This window comes from Symphalangus syndactylus, chromosome 1 (assembly GCF_028878055.3).
Source record: "Symphalangus syndactylus isolate Jambi chromosome 1, NHGRI_mSymSyn1-v2.1_pri, whole genome shotgun sequence".
In the NCBI taxonomy this organism is placed as follows: domain Eukaryota; kingdom Metazoa; phylum Chordata; class Mammalia; order Primates; family Hylobatidae; genus Symphalangus; species Symphalangus syndactylus.
The window spans coordinates 86,800,105-86,808,835 of record NC_072423.2 but is presented as its reverse complement, the minus strand read 5'-3'; the positions used below and the strand labels follow the sequence as shown (position 1 = coordinate 86,808,835).

At 35.1% G+C, this 8,731-nt stretch overlaps 1 pseudogene; it reads left to right on the top strand.

Annotated features, from left to right (window-relative positions):
* Positions 1–1,312: 1,312 nt before the first annotated feature.
* Positions 1,313–2,353, top strand: LOC129469728 (eukaryotic initiation factor 4A-II-like; annotated as a pseudogene).
* Positions 2,354–8,731: the final 6,378 nt, after the last annotated feature.

Sequence of the window (8,731 nt, the reverse complement as noted above, 5' to 3'; positions counted from 1 at the left end):
TTTGGTTTTCTATTCCTGCATTAGTTTTCTAAGGATAATGGCCTCCAGCTGTATTTGCATTCCTGCAAAGAACATAATCTCATTCTTTTTTACGGCTGCATAGTATTCCATGGTGTATATATACCACATTTTCTTTATCCGACCTACCATTGATAGGCATTTAGATTTGCTATTGTGAATAGTGCTGTGATGAACATATGCATACATGTGTCCTTATGATAGAATGTTTCATGTCCTTTTGGGTATACACCCAGTAAAAGCATTGCTTGATCAAATAATATAACAGGATTGCTGGGTCAAATTGTATTTCCATCTTTGGGTCTTGCATTTCTCTAATGATCAGTGATGTTGAGCTTTTTTCATGTGATTGTTGCTCTCATGTGTGTCTTCTTCTAAAAGGTGCTTGTTCGTGTCCTTTGCTCACTTTTTAATGGTGTTTTTTTTCTAGTAAATTTGTTTAACTTCCTTATGGATGCTTGATATCAGATTTTTGTTGCACACATAGTTTGTGAATATTTTCTCCTGTTCTGTAGTTTGTCTGTTTACTCTGTTGATAGTTTCTATTTCTGTGCAAACTGAATTCAAGAACACATTAAGATCATTTACCATGATCAAGTGAGAATCATCCCAGGAATGCAAAGATAGTTCAACATACACAAATTCATAAATGTGATACATCACATTAACAGAATCAAGAACAAAACCATGTGATTATTTCAACAAACAATGAAAAAGCATTTGACAAAATTCAACATCCCTTCGTGATAAAAACATTCAACAACCTGGGCATAGAAGGAACATACCACAAAACAATAAAGGTTATATAAGACAAACCCATGCTAATATCATGCTGAACAAGGAAAAACAAAGCTTTCCCTCTAACGTCTGGAATAAGACAAAAATGTCTGCTTTCACCACTCCTCCTCAATGTAATACTGGAAGTCCTAGCCAAAGCAATTAGGCAATAGGATGAAATAAGGGGCATCCAAATTGGAAAGGAGGAATTCAGATTATCCTTATTTAAAGATGACCTTATCTTATATTTAGAAAAACCTAATGATTCCACCAAAAAACTGTTAGAATTGATAAATGAATTCAGTAAATTTGCAGGCTGAAAAATTAGCCCACAAAAATCAGTAATATTTATATACATCAATAGCAAACACTCTGAAAAAGAAATCAAGAAAGCAATTCCATATATAGTAGCTACCTTAAAAAAATACCTAAGAATAAACTTAACCAAACAAGTGAAAGATCTCTATAATAAAAAATATAAAATGTTTTTCAGTCAGGCTGAGTAGTTCTTTTTATCATGTCTAGTGACTCCATGGATTATAACAGAAAACATGGTGGCCCAAAGGGAATGGACCAATGGTGTCATCAAGAGCAACTGGAATTAGACTGTTGATAACTTTGATAGTATGAATTTAAAGAAATCTCTTCTGGGGGGAATCCATGTTTATGGTTTTGAGAAGCCTTCAGCTATTCAGCCGAGAGCTATTGTTCCCTATATTAAAAATCCAAAACGTAATTCTGGCACTTGGAGACTATATGGGAGCAACTTTCATGCCTGCATTGGTGGAACAAATGTTCGAAATAAAATGCAAAAACTGCAGGCAGAAGCACCACATACTGTTTCTAGTACACCATGGAGAGTGTTCGATATGCTAAACATAAGATATTTTTCTCCAAGATGGATCAAAATGTTTGTTTTGGATGATGCAGATGAAATGTTGAGCTGAGGGTTTAAGGATGAAATCTATGAGCTTTTCTAAAAATTAAATAGAAGTATTCAGGTTATGTTGCTTTCTGCCACAATGCCAACTGATATGTTGGAAGTGACCAAAAAATTCATGAGAGATCCAATTTAAATTCTGGTCAAAAAGGAAGAAGGAATCAAACAGTTTTACATTAATGCTGAAAGAGAGGAATGGAAGTTGACTACACTTTGTGATTTGTACAAGACACTGACTATTATGCAGGCTGTCATTTTTCCTAATGCAAGGCACAAGGTAGACTGGCTCACTGAGAAAATGCATGCCAGAGACTTCATAATTTCTGCTTTGCATGGTGACATGGACCAGAAGGAGACAGATGTTATCATGAGGGAATTCTGATCAGAGTCAAGTGGTGTTCTGATCACTACTGACTTGTTAGTTCACGAGACTGATGTGCAACAAGTGTCTTTGTTATAAACTATGATCTAACTACCAATCGTGAAAACTATATTCACAGAATTGGCAGAGGTGTGGCTATAAACTTTGTTACTGAAGAAGACAAAATAATTCTTCATGACATTGAGATTTTCTACAATAATACAGTGGAAGAAATGCCTGTGACTAACCTTATTTAATTCCTGAGATGAGCTAGTTTGGGATGCAGTGCTCACTGTTGACGAATAGGCAACCACAACATGCATTGTGCTTCTTTCTTTGGGAATATTTGAGTCTTATCTCAATGCTCATAACGGATCATGGGGCGACATTAGTCATGAGCTCTCGTGAGGAAAGTCATTGGCTTTATCCTCTTTAGAGTTAGACTATTAGGGTGGGTATAAAAGATGGTGTCTGTAAAAACTTTGTTTCTTAGAAATTTATATCCTAGTTCTGCAGAAATGATTGTAGTAGATGTTCTCTATCATTTAATAATATACTTGTGAACTAAAAGATATAAGTGCTGTATAAAATCAGTGAATTATGTTAAACTAGCATACCTGCTTTTATTGTGTTTTTCATTAGCCTGAGTAGAAAGGCCTGTAAAACTGACTTTTTAGAAACCATTTGAATTCATTTTGTCTGATATTGTATTTATTCAATAAAGCATTTAATTAGTGCTAAGTGTGAACTGGACCCTGCTGCTAACCCCCAGCAAGCAATCATCCTAAGTTGGGTTACTCCCCAGTAAAATTGCCATCTTGCCCATGTCTTAATGAAGTTTGAATGTTAAATAAATTGTAAATTCACTTAAAAAAAAAACACAACAAAACACCGATGAAGGAAATTGAAGAGGAAACAAAAAAATGGAAAGCTATCTCATGCTCATGGATGGGAAGATTAATATTGTCAAATGCCCATATTGCCCAAAATGATTTATAGATTCAGTAAAATCCCCATCAAAATATTAATGACATTCTTCACAGAAAGAGAAAAAAAACCTAAAATGTATATGGAGCCGATAAAGACCCTGAAGAGCCAAAGTAATCCTGAGCAAAAAGAACAATGTTGGAGCCATCACATTACCTGACTTCACAATATACTATAAAACTATAATACTCAAAACAGAATGAGAGAGATTGACATAAAAACAAACACATAGACCAATGGAGCAGAACAGAAAATCCAGAAATAAATCTATGCATTTACATCCAAGTCATTTTTAACAAAGATGCCAAGATCCTACACTGGGGAAAGGATGTCCTTTCAATAAATGGTGCTAAGAAAACTGTATATCCATATTCAACATAATGAAACTAGGCCTCTATCTCTCATCACTTTCAAATATTAAATCAAAATGGATTAAATACTTAATGTAAGACCTGAAACTATGAAACTACTAGAAGAAAACATTGGAGAAATGCTTCACAACATTGCTCTGGGTAAAGATTTTATGGAGACCTCAAAAGCACAGACCACCAAAGCAAAAATAGATGAGATTACATCAAACTAAAAAGCTTCTGCATGACAAAGAAAGCAATCAACTCAAAAGAGTACCAGAATGCAAGAAAATATTTGCAAACTATACATCTGACAAGGGATTAATAACCAGAATATATATATGCAACTTTAACAACTTGATAGCAAGAAAACATATAATCCAATGAAAGAATGGCCAAATGATCTGAATAGATATTTCTCAGAAGAAAATATACTAGTGGCCAACAAGTATATGCAAAAATGCTGAACAGCACTAATCATAAGGGAAAAGCAAATCAAAACCACAATGAGATATTATCTCACCCCAATTAAAATGGCTGTTATCAAAAAGAAAAAATACAGATGCTGGCAAGGATGGGGGAAAGGGGAACGCTAGTAAACCATTGGTAGAAATGTAAATTAGTACAGCCAACATGAAAGTTCCTCAAAAAACTAAAAGTAGAACCACCATATAATCCAGAAATCCCATTGCTGGGTGCACACCAAAAATTAAAAAAAAATCAGTATATCAAAGAGATATCTGCATTCCCATGTTTATTGCAGCACTATTGACAATAGCCAAGATATGGATTCAACTTAAGTGTTCATTAATGTATAAATATATAAAGAAAATGTGGCATATATACACAATGGGGTACTGTTCAGCTATTAGAAGAGGAATGAACTCGTGTCATTTGCAGCAATATGGATGGAACTACGGAGGCTATGTTAAGTGAAATAAGCTAGGCACAAAAAAACAAACATCTTATGTTCTCACTTATTTGTAGAGCTAAAAATGCTGATCTCATGAAGACAGAGTGTAGAATGATGGTTACCAGAAACAAGGAAAAACATGAGGGAGTGGGCAATGAAGAGAGATTCATTAGTGAGAAGGATATGTTGTGGGGGTTGAAAGCACAGTAGAATTACTATAGTTAACAAGTATTTATTTTATGTTTCAAAATAGCTAAAAGAGAAGATTTGAAATATTTCCCAACACTAAGAAATGATAAATACTTGAAGCAATGAATATCCTAATTACCCTGACTTGATCATTACACATTGTGTACATGCATCAAAATATCACATGTACTCTCTGAATATGTATAATTATATACCAATTTAAAACTGGAATAAAATGCATAGTTCACAGAATATTAGAGATAGAAAGACCCATGGAGTCCATGTAATACTAAATTTCATATCACAAATGAAAAAGCCCATAAAAGAGCTTTCCTACTTGCCTGAGGTCAACAGTTACTAACGGCAGAGCCATGACTAGACCCTAGACCTCCAGATGCCTAGCCTGCTGTTGAGTTAGTTCATTACATATTTCATGATCTCAAGTTGCATTGAATGTCTGCCTTCAACAACTCATTGGAAAAATTTTTCTCGAATGCAACATCAGTAAGTCTCTGTTGGGTAGAGGAAAGGAATGAGAATACTCACTTGAAATCCCCAGACAACAATTTTCTACAGTGACCACAGAAAAGAGCTGCCTGGAAATCTTGCCTTAGTTGATTGACCCGGGAAATTTTTTCAAATATTTTCTCTAGTTAGGTTCAATTTAAGAGGAACCACTGGGGAAATTCCACCTCTTTGGAGACCCAATAACTTTAAAGAGATTTCATAAAGGATACTAAATAATCTGACTAAATTCAGCAAGACTGGACTCTCAGTAAATCTATCAGAATCTATTTTCTATCATTGAGAAGATACAGGAATTCTCATTCAGGACTTGAAGTGTGATCATTCCATAGTATCACTCTTCCAAAGGAGGTCCCTCTCATCCTACTCCATCCCTAACCCAAATGTCTAAGATGTGATTCTTCTCCTGAATATCAGCATACAAAAGAAACTTCCCCATTATCATCTGAATACTATGAGGGTATCATATACTGTCTGCTTGTCATTTCCAGGAAATGCTGCACAACATGAAAGTCATGGACCCTCATTCCATTATTCCCTGTAAGAAGATAGAATCTCCCTGGAAGAGCTCATTTCATCATCTATTGCAGGAATTCTTAGCATCTCAGCAAAATGTTAACCAGCTCATAAGTGAATTTGCTTAGGTGGCTGATGGAATGAAGCAAATTTCAAAGTGGTAAGGAAACACCTTAAAAGACCTTTTTATTAGTATGATTTTGACTTTTTTCTAAAAACAATAATAAAAACACAAATTTTATAATGCTTTGTAACTGGCTCATGTACATCAATATTGAATATTTGTGGACAACAAATGAATTGTCAGAGTAAGGGTTACTATCCACTTTTAAAGATACAGAAAGGGGAGCTCTGATAAATGGTTGAATTTCCTAGCATCGCATGCCTAATAAATGTAAAGCAAGGACGGAATTCAAGTCTTTTGCCTTTTCTATCAGTGTTCTTTCTGTAGGACAATCCTAAAGAACATGGCATGGAACTCCTCCTTTTCAGGCAACATTATTAAATCATAAGCAGCTTCCTGGTGTTATGTGAAAAAAAATGTATTCTATGGTAAAATGGAGCTGGGAATTTCTTCAGGTAAAAGTAGGCTGGTTGCTTTATATCAGGACTTCACAAAACATTGTGCTAATTGCATTGTTAATATCAGAAAAAGTGTGAATGTTTTCAGATTTGACCCAAAGACTTTTATTTCTGGGACATCATGAAAAATTTATGTTCTAAGGAACACAATTTAGAAATGAGCTCCTCAGAGAATGTTTAAATTCTCTTATGCATTGGGTTCTCTTGCAAAGCTGAAATTGGTAATCATGTCTCATAATTCTCTTAAATCCTTCCACATAGCTGAGCCCAGGACTTGAGTTCCTAACAAATACTCAATATTTGCCTGCTTGGTTAATTTATTAATAAGGTACAGTGGCTGTAGAGTCAAGATGAGGAGAGGGTTTTCTGGAAGTTCATAGAAGAAGCACCTATCACTGAGATGTGGAAAAATGAAGATCAGGGAAAGATGACACTGGAACTGAGCTCTGAAGGAAGAGTAGAAGCATGGAAGAGAACAATGTCCAAGGTGAAGGGGGTAGATGATGCAGAGTCCTCAGAGCCAGGGAGAGATCATGGCAAGGAACTGAAAATTGGTTAATAAACATAGGGCTGCGAATGCAACAAGGAGAATGATAAAAGAATACCTACTACAAATCAGGCAGTGCACTTAATGAGCCTTACTGTTAATCCTCACAATAACACTGTAGAGTAACTATATTATACTCTCTGTCAGTATAAACCTGAGATTCATGGAGATTCATAATTTCATCCATAGTTCTAAAACTGGTAAATGACAAATCCAGGACTCACATTCTTGTTGAGAGATCAAATGTCTCCTAAATGTGTGATTAACTAGGAATGGCACAGCGGTGAGTGCCATTAGAGAAAATAACTTGGGTAAGAAAAATATTGAGGAGTTATTAAATTATTCTACAAATGGCATTGTCTCCCTTGCTTGTGTGCATAGCACTAGACTAAGCTTGGGCATGTGTTTCCACTACACAGCCAGAATCATACTAATGTGCCCTTTCTGCATAGCTGTTTGCATGCTTTTAACTAAGTTCAATGTAGATGAAAAGGATATACTGAAGGCACATCTATGTGCTCCACTCTCTGCTAACTAATAAAATAGAATCTGAAATCTGGCCTCAGGTATGCCTATACGTAGCACATGCTTTTGGACAAGGCTTAATCTTGATAAGCCTGAGTTTTTGCATGAAAGACATAAGGGGATAGAACTAAGTATGTCTTGAGTTCCCTTAAAGATATAGAATTTCTATTTTATATATTTTTTCTAAATGAGCATGCATTTAACACATTTGACTGGGCTTTTCTATGGTTCTGTGGCTCCCTGACATTTTCAAAAGTGCTTCAGTTTTATATGTAAATGTTTATGTATTAGTAGTACACATAGATTACACATTGCAATACTGCCCATCAGCCACTGAGAGATAACTGCTACCTAGATGAGTTTCTCAATATTATCAAACTTATTGGTTCAACAAGTGTATCAACTGCTTAACTGCTGTGCTTCCCACCAACTGTTTATCAGCTGAATCCATCCCACCTAGGTTCTTCTTTGTTGCATGTAGTAAACAAAAATATAAAGACTGGACTGAGAAAAACCCCAATTTGTGTGGGGCTAAAACAATCAAATAGCCTAATTGGGTTATAGAAGGAGCCACTGAATATTGGCTTTGAAAGAAAGTTTAAAAGATATGAGATTTAACTTCAAATTAGTTCAAATATGATGAGGATACAGTGGTAAACAAGACAGACATCCTTGACTTTATGGAGCCCAAATATAACTCTGATTGAAATTTTTATCAAACAGGCATTGCCAGGAGTTCATTGTTTTAAGCATAAGCTGTCAGGGAAGCAAAAAGGGCACCAAGAAATCAGTGAATTCTGTGGATGGTGAGGGTGACAAGGTTGAAAATTTCTCTGAGAACTTTGGGGAGGGTAACAGAATAATGAGAACAATAAATACTGCTTATATATTTGCATGGACTTTTAGGTGATAAAATTTTTAATGTTTCATGTCATAATATAGGGTGATGCAGATCCAGAAGACAGAAATTTATTTGCACAGAGCTCTTTTGTTATTTTTTAATTTGACAAATGCAAAATAGTATGGAGATTCCTCAAAATATTAAAATAGAACTACCATATGATCCAGCAATTCCACTACTGGGTATATATCCAAAGGAAATGACATCAGAATTCCAAAAGATATCTGTACTCTTGTGTTCATTGCAGCATTATTCACAGTATCCAAGAAATGGAATTAACCCATGTGTCCATCAACAGATGAAGAGATAAAGGAAATGTAGTATATATGCACAGAGATCTTTTAGAAATGAAATAAGGGATGGGTCGAGGAAATATTTCTATTAAGAACTTTCAGGTGCCACCAACCCCTCACCTATTCACCAGATAAAAATGTTGACATAAATAAAAATGTCATATATTCCATTCATGCCAATGGACAGGTTACTTCAAGATAAATGACCAACAGATTTGAAATTGCATGACAGAATCAATTAATTCTAGTTAAACACTTCAATAAGATGGAAATGTATACAAAGATTGTATCACACATCTGGAATGAT